Here is a 19,795-nt window from a genome sequence, read left to right on the forward strand (position 1 = left end):
AAACTGCCTTCGAACTTAACAATCGGAGCTCATTTGCTAGAAACTGGAAGTCGGTAGTTCCCTCTGTATTATTCTTCTACGCGAAGGTGTGTTTATTCAAATATTTCAACTTGTATTTATTGTTTCGTATTAGTTTGTAGTGGATACTCTAGAAATTCAAGTAGAAATCATAAAGAGTGACTATTACAAAGAAGGAAAAATAAATTTAAGCAGATAACAAGTAATAATACCTTGAATTTAATTTTCTTTCCAAATTGATAGATCTTTCGATCCTTTCGAACATTGTACAAGGTTAACAACAAGAGATACGCGGACATCTATTACGATGAATCTTCAAATTTCCACGTGTCGTTCGAGTCCGAGAAACGGGGTTGAAATTTATTCATAATCAACTGGCGAACATCGTCTGGATCCCCGAATATTTCGACGTTGGAAAGAATATCCCTCGTAAGAGTGGCGAGGGAAAGGTCGAGGGGTGGAAGTCGCGTCGTCATTCCAGAATATGAGATTTTCAGGAGCCTTACCAGGGGATGGTTGTAGGTAAAAGCTCGGGGTGGAGGACGAAGGGAGACGATTCTAGCGACAATTCGCGAGTATATGTATCTGTTCTATGCCAGAGGTGGGCAGAATTTTATTCGAGTAATAGACGGCGAACAAAAACTCTGTACAGCAATTTGTTTCCAAGCTATGGAGGATAATTCGACCAACTCTTAGTCTGCCCAGTTTTAGTCTGTACGACGCAGAGGTGGGTGAGACAGAGCACCGAGGGAGTAAGGGTTCTTTTGCACACATGTGGACGAATTCGGTGACTCGTGCAGGAGAAAAATCGCGTACTTGTACGAAGAAAGCCGCTCGGGGACATTATTGGATTCTGAGCATTCCCTGAGTTATTAAAATTCGAAGCGAACCGCGAGGCAAAGGACGGGGATACGTTGCCAGAACGAAAAATCCCTCGTTGGGAAGAGGGGTGGAGGCGTCTGTCGAAGAATATTAAAGTCTCGATACCCTACCCGACGTCCTTCCAGGAAAAGACGATGGTTTTCCTGTAAACCTTACCCCGCTGCTTTCCTTGCGCGGTTTGTTAGCCACGAGGAGGGAGGCACGAAGAAATTTTTCTGCTTCGAAAATTTCCATCAGAGGGGACGGTGGTGGTGTGGTGTCCATGTTTCGGTAAAAATTCTCGTCTGGATAAAAAACCTCGAATAACGAATGAAAGGTAAACAACTGGAATTTTAATGACGAGTCGTTAGTCTTATTTTCTTCACAAAAATCGCTTCCAATACAAAAAGGATGAACTTTGGTATCTACTTTGGCTAAGAAACTCTTCTCTCGACACACTGTATATCAAGTAGAAACTTACAGTGTGCTAATTTCTCGAGGTGCGCCCGTAAATATCGCAATCTCTTTATCGGCCGTCTCCGCCTATCCTTTGTCGATGCTATCGGGCTCTATTATCAAATCAAAATGATCAATCATCAGGGTCAATAACAAATACACAGGGAAAAGTGGCTTTTTCGCCGATGCGGCAAACACAAAAGGCGGCAGCCAGTTTTCAAGAGGGTCCGGTGAAAGGCGATAGAAGTCACCGGGGGTGGATTTAGAGAGGGAAAGGTGGTGGGCTTGTTCTCAAACTCGGCCAGGGGTGCCGGTCGTACGTGAGCAAATACAGGGATCGACTGCGTAATCTGTATAATCGTTCGACGACCATCGATCACATCTCAACAATAAACTTAATATGATTTTACGTCAAACTCCCTCGAAAGGTGAACGCACCCGAACGCGAACGGTCGAGGCGGTCCCTTGTTACGCGCGTGACTGTTGCAAAGAAACAGACAATTGTGGGAATTTTCATTTTCAGTTCGAATAAAGAGACGACCCGTGACGGAACTAGATGCTTAGTTTATTCAATGACAAGAGTAAATACAAGTAATACAAGAGTTGATAGTACCATTAAATTTATAATAGCGTATTTCTCGTACATTTTATATTTACTAAAAAATAATTCTCCTCTGAAAAATGACGCCAGGCCCATTACCGTTAAATCGCACAAAAAGTCAATATCGTTCTCGTCCCTACCGAACGGAGCGCGCCAGAAATCAAATAGCCGGTTTCCCGCGCTAACGAACAAATAAGAAAAATCTATTCCGCGTGTTACGTTTTCCGGCGCATTGGTCGCGCACAATACTTCTGGAAAAGGTAGCTCGCTAATGGCGCGCTGCCGTAACGAGGCCCAAGAAAAAAGGCAAACAATTTTCCCTGGCGCGGCGGAACATAAATAAATTAAACGCGAGCCGCGTTTGCTCGCAAACAGGAGGCTGGCTCGCAAATAAAACGTACGGATTAAAGACGCAGGGGGGGGGGGGGGCGGGGCGGAACCGGGGTGTTCGCGCTGGGAAACAAGGAACACGTGGCAGGGGAGGGGAATGGAAAAAAAAGATAGCAGGTCTCTCGATTCTGTTTGATTTTTGGTTTGCATTGCTGCTCGTCGGCCCGGAAGGAAAGCCTTTAGAGAGTTTTTCCAGCTGGGAAAGCTGGTCGAATATTACGCGTCCTCGAGCTGGGAGGGCGACTCTATTCAATCCTGCTCTTTCATTTCCGTGATTGCTGTTTTAAATAATTGCATCTCTATACCACCCACACCCTCCCCGTCACCGTGTTTCCAGACTCGACTCGTTTGCGCAAAATATTTCAAATCGGCCACGCCCTTCCCCCCCCCCCCCCCCCCGCCCCCTCCTCTGTTCGACCCTCTGCGGATACCCCGGTAGCGATGTTTTTCATCGAACACGGATGGACTTCGGGAACTCGCGATTTTTAATTAAATGCTACCACGGCATGGCCGTATCGATGGAAGAGAAAATTTTGGCATCGCGTCTCGCGCCACGACACGTTGCCAAACGGGGGGCGACGGGGAGTTGGATATTCATAAAATTGGCTATCGGCCTGACGTGTGCACGCGAATAAGGAAAAAGTCAGAAATGGTTAGTCAGATTTTTTGGCGAATTAAAGTTGGTGTCTAATGTAAGACGAAATGGGTTTTAGAGAGGATAACAAATAACCTTATAGATCCTAGCTTATGTAACATAAAGAGCTGATGAAGTTATGGAGCGTAGGTTAAAAGGGGTGTATGGGGTCATCGATAAAGGTATCGAGAGTTAAAACGACTGCTAGATGAAAGTTGGACGAAGACTCGGCAACCCTGGGAAGTTAGGCGCTTTGGAGGGACCTTTCGGGTTTGAGGGCGTCGAGCCCTCGTCATTGGATATTTTTTAACAAGCTACTACGGGGGGAAAATATCATATTTCTGTAAAGGCTCCCCTCCTTCGTTAATTCCCCTTGAATTTCAGTCACCATCTCGGGGTAGTAAACGATCGATCGCCTTGGTACCGTCTCCCTTCTATTGTCTTCGCCACCCCGAGGATAAAGTGGCCGAAAACTGTTGGAAAAACTTGCATGCCTCCTTAGTGAGATTCGAGCATACTCATCTGACATAAAACAAGTCGCAACCGCCGAATAACATTGCGACATGGTTGTCGGAGTCCGAAATAGCAGTCTGGGATGCAAATCGACGTCGTAGGCGTCGTTCTTTACCAAATCTTCGCCAGCAACCGTGTCCCCGTGTTACGGTACAGATTACGACCAGTCACGGTGTTACAAACGATAAGGGAGAAGCACAGCGGCGCCGAAGCGAGAGCCAATCCCTGTTCGATTTTCTGTTAAAATCACCAACCACTCCTGGTGTCTCCCGAAACGCGATCGACGTTACGGAACCTTTCTGGTATCGATTTAGAACCTACTCAGTCGGTTGGGGAATAAATTAACTAGATTCTATATATGACTCCAAAGTTGAATTTTAAATGTAGCGTAGGACGATGCATAAAAGCTCGACATTAACCTCAAAAGGCCGCACGTGGTTTGTTGCTGGTATTGGAATTGCAGGAAACGTAAGGTCAACAAAGTCGCGTTGATTATCTGCTAGTGATCGATAACACAGAAACTATTGCAGTAATTTATAAGTTTTTCGCACCAGGTACAAAATGGACTTGGTGTACATATATAATTTATTCAATATTTACAACTCCTATCTCATTCAAGATCTCGAACGCAGCGAATCGTACTTGCAACCATGTTGGAGACACTTTCGCTCGGTCGATTTCATCCCTTCACCTGGCCGAGGAAAACCTAATGAAAAGCGGGTCTTTCGCGAAAGAGGGTCTCGATCTCGCGAGGGGTGGACGTCGAGAAGCTCACTAAAACGCGAAAATCACCCTCGTTGAGGGTGGTTGGTGTTCGATGAGGAGAAGGGATCGGCTCGTCATGTATCACGCAGTGGCGGCTGTCGTGTTTCGTGCGAACCGACCCTTATGATTCGAAATCGTTTGGTGGAAGCGGCGACGAGAGACAACGGCTAACGCGAAAAGAAGAAAAGGAGAAAGACGGAGATGAAGGAGAAAAGCGAGAAAGGGGGGCAATGGAAAGAGGAGAGAACCAAAGGGGTTGGGGAACAGAGAAGGGGGTTTCAGAAAGAGAGAGAAAGGAAAAGAAGCCTGGAGTGCTAAGCCCGATGCGAGAGTGGCCAGGCTAAGCCCAAGGCAGAAAGAAAGGTTTTATCTGCTCGCAGTTATTTATCGCTTTCCGTTGTAGCGCTGTCGTCGGGGCACGACCAATCAGAAGTCAGTATCCCCGGGTACCAGTCCGCGCCATCCGCATACATTATCGTGCGGAGCCTCGGCCATTGTCTTTCCACCGTTGTAAATCACATTTTATTCCCTCGCTTACGGTTTCGTTTTATTTATTTGTCGGAGAAACGTATCGCTACCGTACTCGTGGCCGAGGGGGCGCTCTCTCTCTCGCGCGCGCGCGCGCGGTCTCGCGTTCCCCGCTTGTGAACGCTATAAACGCGCGCACACACGGGCCTGGTTCTTTCCGCGCGGAGAACATCACGCGTGCGTGAGTGTAGATGCGCCAATATACACATATGGTCCCGTGAAATCCGTGCAGGAGGGAACACATACGCGAACGAAAGAGGGTTACACCGTCACGGGGCTCTTCGGTTCGCCTTCTCTCGGCCGCAGAACGTGTGAGAGGGGTTGGGGGCAGCAACGAACGACTTCGATTTTTATTAAGCACCCGGACCGACCGACGACGAGGACGAGGACGTCGGGGGACGACGACGACTGTTTAACTAAATTCCATCGCGGGATCACCCTGCTGCTTCGTGATCTCTCCAGACCCCCGCTTACTTTTTTCGTCTCCCCCCCCCCTCCCCACTCCCCCTTCCCCCACCCCCTCCCGCCTGCTTCCCTCCTTTCTTTCGAACCTTTTTCTGCACGCTTCGGGGAATAAAAGTGAAAGGACGGCTCGCATGATTTACGGAAACGACGCTGATGAAACTGCTTTTAGATTCGTTTTCTTCTGTTTTTTTTTTTTCTTCTTTTTTTATTTTGATATCGAGGGCGGACTCCGAGGGGAGGGGGGCAGATCGTTGCTCGACGCGCGGGTAATTTCGCGGCGTCGTTGCGCCGATCGGTAGGTGAGTCCCCTATTGTTTGCGCTTGGACGGGATTGACGGTATGGAAAACGCGAAATTGAATCGCGTTACGTTACGAACAGGTTCAACTTCATGTTTAAGCGGATACACGACGATATCTACAACTTCTACTATTTGTAACGTGGAAATTGCTGATGCGCACTTTATCTTCTCGTTAGCAAATCTGATAAATGGTGTATATCAACCAATTACAATGTCAAGGAGAAATTGACAATTTGATTTCCCGAAACCTTGTTCTTATTATTTGGAATGACTTTGCAATGAGGGAACACTTGGATTTTGGTTTTCTTTTTTAATTTCACTTGTTCTGTTCATTCACTTTTCTTTTAACAAACTTGACTTGTTCACTAATTGCTCGCTAAATTTCACTGGAATCACCGAACTGGCACAGAACTGCATGACTTCTGAGAGGACCGACGTCTTCCAATGAAACGCTGAGATTTTGCTCGAAACGATACAAGCGTAGAACACTTTACTTAACATCCTTTATCGACCAGCGATTTTATATGCGCACTCTACGTTGCATGTTAATTATGGGTTACGTTGTACCTTACGCCGATACTTAAACACAGCGTTGCCATTCGACCAAGGTGGAACACTTTGCTCGTGGAGAGTTCAGGTTCGCGAAATGTTCAACGAGAAAACTGAGGTTTGAATTTCGAAAAGAAGACTACTGTCAACTTAGAACCTTATTTACCTTGGCAAATATTTATCATTAAAATTAGAAGATACTATCGACGAACAAAAATTATTATCGACGTGCCAAAACAATGGCGTAGTATCAGAGATGGCCAAAATTGTCTCGTTGAAGGATAGTTGGATCGAACAAACATTGCCAATCGATTGGTGTACCGTGTCTTTATTCGAATAAAATTTTATCTATCTCTGTATGACACGTGGTTATCGCGCACGGACGGGATCAACACATAAACCACTCGAATTCCAAACTGTGGCATAAATTTCGCTTCAATTGCTGAATGTTTAACAAACTACACCTACGTACCGCTATCGACGCGTTTATTACGTACTCCCTTACCATCGAAATACGTATAAATCACGTAACACGAAAGTCGTCCGCGTTCGCAATAAACTGTGCCCTGCGTGCCAAGAATGAAACAACAATCGACCATAATATGAAAACCACGAGTAGAATTATCGATCCGTACTACTTGAACGATTCAGCGTTCGATGTTTATCGTCGGAGCGACACGTCGATGCGCGCCAAAAGCGCGACTTTAAGTTTCGTATCGAACGGAATGAAACGGCTGTAAAAAGAAATTCAACACGTTGACAACGGAGGCGTCGGTTCGAGGCAGGAGAGAGTCTGGCCTGCTCTGTAGTTTCTCCAAATCGGTTGAAAACAGAAATATGTATGTACATATTATTATTTCGCGAGCCTGTACCGTAACGGGTTTCCCGAACAACTTTTTTTCATTAGAGTCCCTCAGCCTTAGCAGTTACGCGCTTTCGTAGACGTTGACCACCACTGCTCTTCTTTGTTCGGTATTTTTTTGTGTGTGAACAATCGAGTAATATTAAAGAAAGAAAGAGAAAAAAAAAAGATTAATAAAAATAATAAACTTCTATCACGACCGAATAAAATACCAAATGCTTGTGATAGTTTCAGCGGTGCAAGTAGACCATGCAGGCCAGGTTCTCTCCCAGCCTCAGTCGCGTCCTGGCCATCAACAGGTCAGTAACAACGATGAATATTATTGCAATTTGTACGTAGAGTCCCGTAGAGCTACGCTGAAATGTGTTAGTTAGGCTGCATTTTCGTATCTGCTGCTTCTCGATGTGCTACTAACGCATTACGGATAAGATAGTTGATGTCGATGATAATTAAGTTCATTTACAGATTCCAGAGATGGGCAAAATTGCATTTTATGGACTAGAGGATAAAAAGGTGTTCGTTTGTCGTTGGTTTACTTGAGAGTATTATCTAAATAAAAATTTTACCCATCTCTTGCATGCCACACGTATCCATTCATTTAAGTAGTATCAGGCCATTGTCATTCTCACAGTGGTATTAGCATTTCTACGTAAACTCTCCGAGCTAAATTCAATAAAATATGCATTGAATCAGTTACCAAAAACTTGCTAAATACAGCTTCTACTTGTTAATACTTTTTCCAAATTTCTCCCGTACTCGATCTCGTTAAGTAATTAATCGCAGTTGAAATCACTGGGCTTAGCTCGCGTTAAAAAAATTCAGAGATCAACCGCAATGCGTTAAAATTGATAGGATCGTGCAGGAATCTCGTAATCACGTTTCGCAAGCGCGATAGAAAATCGCGACGAGCAATTACAATTGCGCGAGCGCAATTGTTTATTTAATCGGTGCCAGTAAAAGAGAAAGTTGGAGAACACGTTCGTGCCAGTTCTGATGCGTTACGTGTCGTGGCTTTATCGGATATCCCCCTGTAAAATAGTCTCTCGCTGTTTAGTTGCTTTAACTTTGTTTCACGGAATGTCGCGCGTTTCACGCGGAAACGTCTAGTGACCGGTGAAGAACTCGATAACAAAGAAAACATTTAATCGTTGAGCGGCGAAGGAAACTTCGGAAAGTACGCCGCAACTTTGTACAAACCAACTTACCACCCGATGTGTGCGCTCGGACGGGGAGCATATTTAAAACTTGGACGAGTTTACTTATGCGCTAAATTCGATGGAAAGGGAAGAAAGGGTGGAAACGAGAGTTAAGGGTGGTTGGAAAATACAGAGTTGTTCGAAATTATTAAAAGTTTGAGATATTTGAATCATCGTTAGTAGCAATGAAGTTTGCCTCTGAATAAACCTGTAGAAATATACAATTTTTAATACACACTCTCTGTGGGCTAATGCTTTCGAACACCCCGGTAGACGTATCTTTAATTCACTGTGCGTAATTCATTTTCACGGACGTCCACGTGACCCCCTATGCAAAAACATCCGTTACAATTACTTCTTAACCCCCGCACACGCAACTACCGCATTTTTTCCCCCGCTCGATCTCGACCTGCGACATTTTTTATCGCGTGCAAAATTAGTCCAACCTCAAATTAGCTCCCCGCCTACCTTCGAGTTCTCCCTTGGGTCCTCCCTTTTTTTTTTTTTAACGAAACTCGAAACCTGTACGGTAAGTTTGTTTTGAATTGCGTCGCGCGACCAGAAGTTTTTTTCCTTCGCCTCCCTTCGAGCGATGCTCGAGGGTTGCTCCGTTCTCCATGCAAATGAGCGTATCGCGGAGCTTCCGCGCCCCGTGCCAAGGGCGTGTTCGTACACGGGCCTCGTTTAGAAGGGAAATTGTACTCGAGGCGAACAGTCGAAACGTCTCTCTTTGGGGGCTTGTTGATGTCTGTCGCGTGCCACCAGAGCTGGCCACTTTTCATATGGCGTTGCTTCGAATATTAGCTTGGGACTCTTTATTAATATAACAGGGTACATTCGTACGTTGTCGGTTGGTTTGTATAAGGAGGTCCGCTAGATTTATTTGCGTATTGATTTACGTATACTAAATGTCACTAAAACCAAGCGCCCCGAAACAATTCGTGTTAGTTTCACGAACAGAGTTTAAATCGAATTAATATAAAAAAGTGAAAAGTGAAAATTATTGTTAAAAATAACCTTCTGTTCCATACTGTTTCCCTTTCTTGCCTCGAGCCATGGCGTTGCAACGAAGAAAAAAAGGATTAAACGCATTAGAATAAACGCAACGTGAGGTCTGGGTGAGATTCGCAACTTCGCTCGCGTGAAAATCGTCTCGAGCGTCACCTCGACCCTTAACACGACCCAAAAACCGTCAAGTCTCTTCGTTGTCATGTAAATTCGTAATCTTCCGCATTGTGCCAAACAATGCCGGTATCGAGACCCGAGAATAGCGTGAATGCTTATTAAAGTCACGCTGGCATTCACCGCGTTTAGCCTCTGCCGAAACCTTTGCTCGCAATCGACAAAAAATAAAGAACGCATTAACGAAAACAGTCCAATTGCCTGCAGCGTTAGTATCGCAGAACAACTAACCGTTTGGTGAATTTATTAATCGGCATTCGACTGAATTTCTTCCATCTGTTGTGTGCACATGTCGATTGCTAAGATTTTTTTGCGGAAATATTTTCGCGCTAGTACGAATACCGCGAAGCCAAGCGAATGATACGTACGATTATTTTGTCGCTCGGAGAAGATAAACTATCTGATCGATATCTATAACCCCTTAGTGCCTGTGAATGCAGCAACAATGCTGCACTGCTCGACTACTCAATGATTTATAACCCCACTTATGAACCAAATCGATTTCCCTCGAAGGCACTATATAGTCTGATCCCTATACGCTCTCTCGACACGTATACATTCAAATATCCTGATTTTTCCGGTTATTTTCTACCTCCGTTGTCTGCGGAACACGTGACTTCAATCCTAATCAATTAAGAAACAGGATACAATTAAGAAACTCGCGGGATAATAATTTTGCAGGGTCGAGCAAGCTGTTTGTTATAGAATCATCTTCCGGAGCCTAAAATCTTTGCAACTGAATTTTCTAAATTAATACGTAAGAAGAAGAATAAAATTCCGTGAATACGGACCTCAATTATAGTGAGTACCTCATGACGAACCTACGACTCTCCCGATAAACCTTTCGCGAACGATTCAAAGATTGGAGGTTTACCCAATCGTCGCCTAGTCGCGACATTCGATCGGGCTGAAGTCGCAAAAATAAATTCCGTTACGGAACTAGGGGTTGGAGGACGTCGCGGGAGGGTTGGTAGTGTCAAGAAAGCGGAAAGTCCAATAATAAGACGTCCTCGCTTTGAACCTCGAGACGATTGTTGCTGTCGACGTTCGATCCGCGAGAAATGAGGCGCCGCGCCCGATGAAGAAGGGGAATAAAAAGAATGGAGCGAAAGTGGCGGAGGGTAAAGATACTGTCCGTTAGGCGTTGGGAATTATTCTTTCTGGAAAATCTCGTGCTCCCCAAAGCCCCGGGTACACGGGGATCGTACTGACATATCGACTAAACAGCGAATCACGTACGAGAATAAACGGGTCAGAGCGTGAAAACGACTTTCCGATCGAAACACTTCCATCTTCCTCCTCCGGCAAATGGTCTCCTCGCAATAGTTCCTCGGGGGTGGGTATCTCGTGACTGCTGAAACCGTGTCTAGGTGGGCCAATTCCGACTCGTATCAAAATGTCACGGCAAGACACGACGGGTCGTCGTCCGGATTTAAAACGTCTTAAACGGAAACGATAGTAATTGCTCGCAACCAAGCCCCCAGCCTTCGAGCAATTTTTGCGGAACGATACATCATTGTCGATGAAACGAACCTCTCGCAGGGCTGCCCCGTGCACGTAGACGAGTTGCGCTGTTTCAAAACCGATTTATCGATTATATCAATAGAAAATAATATCATGGATGCTCTGGAAATGAATGTCTTATAAACGACGTATCACGCATATTAAAAATCAAAGTGAAACAACTGATATTTACACCAAATAAACAAAGATTTATTAAAATTAATTTCATTTTATCTAGCAAGTTACGTGTACGTATTAGGTGGACTGGAAAGTAATGCAGTTTTTGCCATCTTAAATACTTGCTTAAAAGGCTGCTGACAATGAAGGCGATTATATTAGGTTGTCCCAAAAGTTTCTTTCGCTTGATTAATAAGTAATACATGCACAATATTTTACGTTTTATGTTACACTACTGAATTGTGCACGATTCATTTTGCTCCATTACTGTTACAACATGAATATCTATGAAATTAGATTGTCTATTTATAGAAACACGACCACCTAATATAACGAGATAGAAATTTATTGGAAAGTTTGAATTTAATGCAAAAGAAACGACATTACTTTTCGGTCTACCTAATATTTTACAAGAGCTTTGAAATCTACCTTGCAAGCGTTTGCAACTCACCGATCTCTCTGATGAATCATGAGAGTCCTCTGACGTCAAACGGTAGCTGGAAGAATACATGCATGATTATTTTATTCCGTAATGGTCGGTACCTGCAACATGCGCGATATTCAGGGAATAGGTGCGTTTGCGTGTCTTGTTCAAGGTCGTTCCTGACCCTTCTTTAAAAAAAAAGTTGCTAATGATCGTTCGTGACATGAAGCTATTTTTTTTTCGACGCCTCCCACCATAAGGACCCGCGACAAACGTATCCTCGCGACGCAGGAAAGTATAAAGGAGACGTATAATCGGAATACATTTGTAAGAATCACTGGGGTGAATACGCATTCCCCTACGTTACATTTTCAATAACGGAGGGCATGCGTCGGGGCACTAATTTACCTCCTGTATAAACGGGTAACCAGTTGAAACGGATTAATATATATCACGTATCTTTAAGGGGACGCGACGAATTCTTTATTGCGCGGAGCCCTTGTTATTCGCGTAGCTAGGGAACTTTCTCGTAGGGAACTATGTATCAAATGACAGAAAAAGTATTTTCAAGCACGAGAAATACCGGTGAACGGTAAATTTCGTATTATTGTAACAGCTTTTTTTTCAATTCATGGGGAGGTAACGTCGCTGATGAACAAAAAGTGATTGATATTGTTGCGCCGGGGGGTTGAAGCACGAGAATTCATTTGAATTGAATATAAAGTTTATTAACAAACTATAACTTTTAAACAATTTAACGATAATACAACGATAATCTTGGAGACTTGTAACGAAACGTCTTTTCTCTTTGAGTTCTCGAATCGCTCTCTACTATTTTAAAAGTTTGCCGCTTCCTGGCAACCGGAAGCGCGAGAACTCGTTTCCGCAACTTCACATCGTCGCAACATCTTCACACCGTTGCGACGATGTAACTCGGAACTGTAGAGCGGCATCTTCGTACCGTCGCAACAATATATTTGTTTGTACTTTGAATTTAATTTCGTAGGTTAACAAACTCCTGTTATTAGTCGATATTTTCTTATTTTGTTGATATTTATGCGCATCCTCACGTTTCTGTAGCAACCGCTATACCTGAGAAGACAATCGATAACAGTTAACTTGTAGAGGCATGAATAATCGAAGACGAAACGAAACATACTGATTTTGAAATATAAAATATTATCTACTTGCGAAAAAAAAAAGTAGCGCTGAACTTTTTTCACTGTTATTCTAAGCCCCTTTCTCGAGGGTATGCGACCTATCATTGACCTACCCTTGCCAGTACGGTAGCAACCCCTAGCTGTACCTCGTCATTACACCTAACTGGCTTAAGTTTATTCGTGCATGACATTGAGTAGGAGAAAATATTTCGTTTCTGCAAAGATAGTCCCTGGTGAATTAGTACCCTTCCTACGGTCGCATATGTTTTGTTGGTGCACGTAAAATATCGTTCCTTTCTTCTCGTGCCATTACTCACGATCAACTGACATCATCGTTCGAACTTACAATAACAACTTAATCTCGTTCCGTTATTTTCACAAATATATTAAGCTGGTTAGAAATAACGAGAATTCTTAAATTAAACGATCAATTCGATGTTCCTAAATAAATGTTTCATTGGAAATATGTATATGCATTAACTTGTCACGTATATGTGACTGTACATAGATAATAGATACTCGATATTTCTTAAATTTAACTGTAATACGTTTAGATTTGAAAGACAATCGAAAGCCGAATAGAATAATAACGTTAAATGTTAACCCCCGTTAAATTGAAAGTGTCGATGGTTATCGTCGGAACTAATGCTCCAGAATAATATTTATTCCTTATTATAAGAAACCGCTCTTTCGAGTCCTGGAGCCGCGGGGTTCGCGACAAAGTCTTCGAATGCACGACGCGGAGAATAATCGAATGGCGTCAAGTCTGGTGAACGTAATGGCCATAGAAATACTCCGTGGCGATCAATCCAACGGTTATAGAACTGTCTAGAGAGACAGTTGTTACTCTTGACTGTCGTGCATAATGCGCAAGGCAACCGTCGTGTTGGTACCACATCACTACACGGTTATTTACAACAGCGGCGCGTAGTCCCCGGCAAAACTGGCAATGGCTGCACCAGGAAAATTGAGCACTTTCAGCCTGTCAAATGTTCATAAATAAAATGCGCTTCAATTATTTGATTACCGAGTGTACTCCACCGTGTACCATATGCACCTAAACACTCTGTTGCCGTGGACGTTCAATTTCTCGAAACCAACGAGGACACACTTGGCGTCCGACAGCGCATGCTATTTGAATTAACTTGCCGTGGTTAATAAATCGATTGCATCATCGGTACGTAAAGCGCAGCGATGATATTTGCTTGTTTTTCGAATAATAAATAAGAGAACGAACAACCAAATCGACCGTAGTTTATTCTAGGTTAAATCCTTGGTACTGCTGTCTGATTTAAATGCCACGGATAAATTAGTATGTCTTCCGAAGTCCGCGTACCTCCTGATGAAACGATACGTGATAAGGATGAAGTTTCTCTACCCGTAGAATTCGAACCACAGTTCGTTGACTAATAACGGAATTCGATGCAATTTCCAGTCCAGTTATATGCAGACGTTGTATTACCATTGCTAAAACGTCAACAATGTTGTTTTCATTCCCGACACGTTTCGAACGTTCCCGTAAAACCATCAGTTTCGTGGAATATTTCAGTCATTGCATTCTTATCGTACGCCCCGTAAATAAAGAGCATGCTCGTCTTTACAATTTCTTCATACTTTCTAGTTCGATAATTGCTTGCAAATAATAGATAGTGAGAATAATAAATTAACATTTTTTTACGTTGAGTTGAGCATGATTTTACGTAGCTTATTTCTAAGATACTTTCTGGATTGTTATTTTAAGAATAAATTACATGAGAGACACGGCAGATTCTAAAAAAATAGTACCACCCTGTGCAGTCTGTGGACAGACCCTCGAAATAGGTTTTTTTATCCCACGAAGTATCCTCGCCCACCCCATAATTCGACTCTTCTCGCTCTGCGTGACTATCGCGTATGGTTATTACCAAAAAAAAAAGGGAGATGGGCATTAGTGCCACCCTCCCTCCCCTTCTCGACGCCATAAATATAAAAATATCCCTTACCCCTGGGATAAGTTCCTATTATACGTGCGGGAAACTGGGCCGCGTGGAAAATACGATTCGAAACCCACATATGGAACTTCCTTTGCTCACTTCTGCGGAAAAAATTATCAAACTGTTCCTTTCAAAATTCAAACAACGTTTAACGAAATTTGTGTTCAGGAAAATTTTCATTTTTTTTTTCTTTTAATTACTTTTGGTAGATAGTTTACACTCTACCTATGTGACTTAATCGCATAAAGTTCTGTAATATTGATATTAACATTAACTGTAATGCAAATAAATCTCTCTTTTGAGATTTGAAATCTTCAATAAAAAAAAAAAAAAAAGGAATCGTATAAATTTCTAATTACGGGCCCCAACGTAGTTTTATTAAATAACAAAACTTTGAAGTTCCCCTGTAAATCAGTTCAAAGGCCTTGAGATAGTCGATATCCGACTGTCCCTTTCCGTACCCTGTAATGGGGTCTGGCGAAGGGTGAGGAAACCACCCTTTTCACGTGTTTCTATGTGCTGCCAGAGGCGATAGTAAAAAATAACCAAGATATACCGCATAGCCAGCAGTGCCTCCGGGAGCATAACTCCGCTAATGTATCCCACTGAAACTTATTGTATGCCACCACTCTTTCCCTCTCGTCTCGCTCTTCCCCTTTTGTCCGACTCTCCGCAACCCCTGAATCCACCTCTCGGTTAACGCACGAGAGAACCCCCTGTATTACGATATACGGTCATTAAGATACAAAGTCTGTAAATTTTCTGACTAGAATTTTTATTGTCGTGCCTGGAATAGCTTTGACACCAAGTGCGAGGTAACTAGAGCGAGCATTACTGTCTGTCTTAATTACTCACTCCCCCAGAATGTGATTTCTCTGTCTATGATGTTTCTAGTAGGACATTGGTACATACAAATAAATACTACTAGCTTCCTGCCTCCTAAGGATCGCACGATACATAAATCACAAACCCAAGAGTCTCGACGACCTTATCGGACGAACTCTCGAATTAGCCGTCGCAATCGCGCGCAACATCAAATATGAAACGTCGGATATTGTCGCGAAACCGCAAACGATCCCAGGCGAATGTTTCCCCAGCGATTTGGGCATTAATTGCCGCGGTGTAACGGGTGCGCGAAAAGAAAAAGGGGCGACGGTCTGACAAAGGCTGCTGGGAAGAAGCGGCCGCCACGGAGTCATAAACGTGAGTTATGTTAGCCGTTAGATAGTTGAATCTCAGTATTCTGTGGCACGCTTTCCGTCCGTTAATATCTTCATTACTAAATCATCCCCGCCTTCGGCGAGCGTTCACGGTTCCTCGTGCAGAAGCTGAGATAGACAATCACGTGGACGGGGAATTTCTGGATTCTACCCCAAGTACGGCCATTTCCATCCACGGCACATCTCCCGCTTATACTCCAGCCACATCCGATGGCGGAAAACCGTGATCCTTCCTACCAAATTTCGCGAGAACGACCAAAGAACGAAAAGCTTGGCCAGCTTCGACGTGAAACGTTAACACGCCGGAGCGGCAGCTGAACTATCAATGGAGAATAGAATCAGATTAGCGTTGTTTGAACGTTTCGAGTATTTCATTTAAAGCTTTGGTTTCTAAGGAAGGCCACTTTGTACAAGAAACGCACATTACATTATAGTAATTTACGCGTTCTCTTACTTCTATATTATATTTCTCCTATTTTACTAGATCTCTGTACAGCAAAAATACAAAATATCATCTGGAACACCCTTCGAGATCTGTTAAAACAGAAGCTCTCTCGGCGTCGATCCGAAGAGGTTTGATACACCTGTCACGAGCTCGTCTCAATCTGTCGCCCTGTCGCCGTCACGTCGTAAGAAATAGCAGAAATCCGCTTGTTCATTCTCCGCGTCGAGGGGGATTATTACACAGTAAATTCTGCTTGCGTATGCGCGCATTTGTCCTAGGGAGACACGCGGAAAAGAATCTCCGTAGCCGTTTTACTGTCCCCGCGTGGAACAAACGGCTGAGTTTAAAGTGGTCTCGATCGAGCAGTATACTGAAAAATCGTGCGAAAAGTACGTGTCCGGCCGACGAACGAGTCGAAAGTAACGGAGCATTCGTGTCCAGAAAAGCATTCTTCCTATTTTCCCCGTGCCCCTGCGTCCGAGCTACTCCTCGCGAGCGCGCTTTCTACCAGGAATAAAACTGCCGACCTTAAATTAAACCGTTCATACGAACCGTAAAGCCTGACACTCGCGATAATTCACGTCGTCCTGCCCTGACAGCGCCACCGTGTCGCATACAAATGGCGAAAATTGGTATAGTCGTGACCTCCCCGTGAATTGGAGAAAAAACGTTCGCCGAGGATCAGCGGATAGACGAGGCGAGAAACGCTTCCTGTTCGCGATAGTTTCGATTTCATGAGAATGAGTTAAACTGCATGCCGAATAGTAAAATAGTACAAATTTCATGTGAAATAGAGAAACTCAAGTACAATAGAAACAAAGATTCTAGTTTAATCGAAACACATCACAAGTATCGTATAAATAAATCGGTATTGAAATTAGAGGCACTTGCCATTTGTCAGAATAACCGTCCCGCCAACGGAGCACGTGATAACGGACGGGCAAGAAGCGACCGGGCGGATGCCAGCGAGCGTTTGAAGCTCATTAAAAACCAGAGTACTTTCGCCGACCGGATAAAAGGGCAGAAAAGATCGCGTTAACGACGTGCTCGACAATTAACCGCGGCGGAAGGGAGAAAGAGGTCTTCCTGTCGGGACGACAGCCAGGCTGGGACAATTAATTAACGCCAGTTTGGGGGCGCAAAACGAGTTGAATCCTGGCTTAACCGAGAGCAGCCTATACAAACGTCTCCTGTTGCAACCTGTTGCTAGGGAACACGAGAGAGGTGGCAGAAGTCGAGTAAAAGGACGGGGTTAGGTTGATGACCGTGGTGGCCTGTGATAGGGTGGCAGTGATGCTGCGACCCGGCAATTAAGCCATCAACCCTTAATGAATGAACTCCGTTCACAGACACCGACTCCCGGGTAAACCCATTAGCTAACTAACCCCGGAGTTATTTGCATATCTGTCGGCGAGGGTGAGTCGCTCAGATTCACCGAGACAATTACCAGTGACTTTATGGTCAGGTGCTTAAAGGCTTAAAGCTGAGGCACCCTTAAAGAACCCATTGGCATTCGCGGCTGGAATGCCCATGAATCGGTGGGATAATGAATCGAACGCCAACGAAACCCTTCGGCCATAATTAATTCGCTGTCGATGCTCTTTGAAAGCACAGCTATCTCTGCGCATTGATTTTGTTATCTGTATTCAACGAATGTACTCGATTACGATTAACACACTCGCGACAGCTGACGTGAATTCGAATTCTACTTCTGGTTATGGAAACATTATGAAAATCTTTTTATTTTATACACTACGTATCTACAACAGCGATATTTTAAAACATATCTTGTAATTATTATTTTCGCCCTAACGTATACAAATTTGCGATGTCTTGCTTCAGAATTTCATTACTTTCGTCAGTACTCGAAAATATCTGACGGTCGCGAATGCGCTAGGCCGATCGCACACGGGCGCAACCGATCAGTTTCGAACCACTCTGAAACTAGTTGGATGCGACCGTAGATCTAGGTAAAAGAAAGATAGTGAGGTAGATAAAAGAAAGAGCGCAAACGGTTTGCAACACTAATTTCAAATCGGTTGCGCCGTGTGCGATCGGCCTTAACATTTGAACTTGACGTTTTGTACCGTCATATATGTAGAACGTCAACAAAAAATAGAACGAAACAAACAGAAACAGATAAATAAATTCCAAAGACAATGCAATAAAATAAATTTCGCGTGATCATATAAAATTCTTCGATTTCCAAAAAATTAATTGAAAAGTAAACCAGCGGTAATATAATTGCAACGATCCTTCTGCATTCTGATACAGAGTAAGCAATGATCAAATGTAAACCAGACTTTCATTATACGCGCGCATCAGCCCGTATTACAGCATGGGTGGCAAAAGTGATGAACTACCTTCTTCCGGTCGGAGTTAAGGAGCAGTTAATTGGTACAAGTTAACACACTCCTCTATCGGCCTGCTCAATTTCACACGCAAAGGTACCCCTTACGGGCACGGAATGAAAGATTCTGTCTTGGGGCGTGAAAAACACGATGAGATAGTTCGGCTCTTTTACCACGTGGGTCGGTTTATCTTCGAGGATGATCGCAGGACACAGTTCCAGCAAATTCTTTTCACGAGGGTTCCCTCGCGAGGGTAAGAAATCGTCTTCGCGTGTGTGTACAGTTCTGCGCCATTAACTTTTATTTCCACTTTTTTCGCGACATTGTATAACTTTCGTTAGATGAAATATATTGATTACGTCATCTTTCATCCAGATTCGGCTTTCGACGATTTTTGGATATGCTTGTGAACTTGACATTCATCGATAGACCGAGGATTTTATACAATTACTCCAATATAGAAGACTTACAAAAAATATACATAATGTATGCCGAATATATTCTACAATTAATAATATTATTATTGCATTTTGTATACGTGCACACGCCACTTGTGTATGTTCAGTTTCTATGTATCATAATTACACATACATATCATATATCATATTTATTAAAGAACTCACAGACCTTTAATTTGTAAATATGATAAAAGTGGAGATAGGAGAAACCTACGTGTCACATTTGATTTTTTCAATTAGTTCGACGTCCATTAAGTCGTTCCAATCATTTTTGCCGAACGCTACGAATCCTTTTACTCGGAAGTCCCGCTAGCAACGATACTCGCGAGGATAAAAAGTATAAATCGAGCAGGACGGTGTCGGATTGATCGAGAGGGGGATCACCGAGGGATGAGTGTGCATCGTATCTGCATCATTCCTGGGCATCGCGTGTCGAGACGCACTTTGTCCCGCTAACTCCCTATACCTTATCCAGTCCTTAGCGCGGGAACGCTAATTCGTTGATTATCCTAATGACTGTCAGGGAGCCAGCAGGAAAGAGGAAAACCACGTACCGTGACCCCTTTCCTTAATTTATTCCGAGTAGCCCCTTTGAACTCGCCGATAACGTTTGCATATTCTGCGGATTTCGAGACCCCCGCTGCGTCTCCCCCTTCTTTCGTCGATATGACTACGCTGCCCCAGGTTTTTTTTTGTTTAATTCTCAGTTAATTAGCCGTCGAATCAATATCGACGTGGCGAGCGCTGCACTTTACCCTGGAAATC

At 43.7% G+C, this 19,795-nt stretch overlaps 1 pseudogene; it reads left to right on the plus strand.

Annotated features, from left to right (window-relative positions):
* The first annotated feature begins 4,129 nt into the window (after positions 1-4,129).
* LOC128893372 (uncharacterized) overlaps positions 4,130-19,795 on the plus strand; it is a 30,434-nt pseudogene continuing 14,768 nt past the window's right edge.

The sequence above is a fragment of the Hylaeus anthracinus genome, unplaced genomic scaffold (genome assembly GCF_026225885.1).
Source record: "Hylaeus anthracinus isolate JK02 unplaced genomic scaffold, UHH_iyHylAnth1.0_haploid 27394, whole genome shotgun sequence".
NCBI classification, from domain to species: domain Eukaryota; kingdom Metazoa; phylum Arthropoda; class Insecta; order Hymenoptera; family Colletidae; genus Hylaeus; species Hylaeus anthracinus.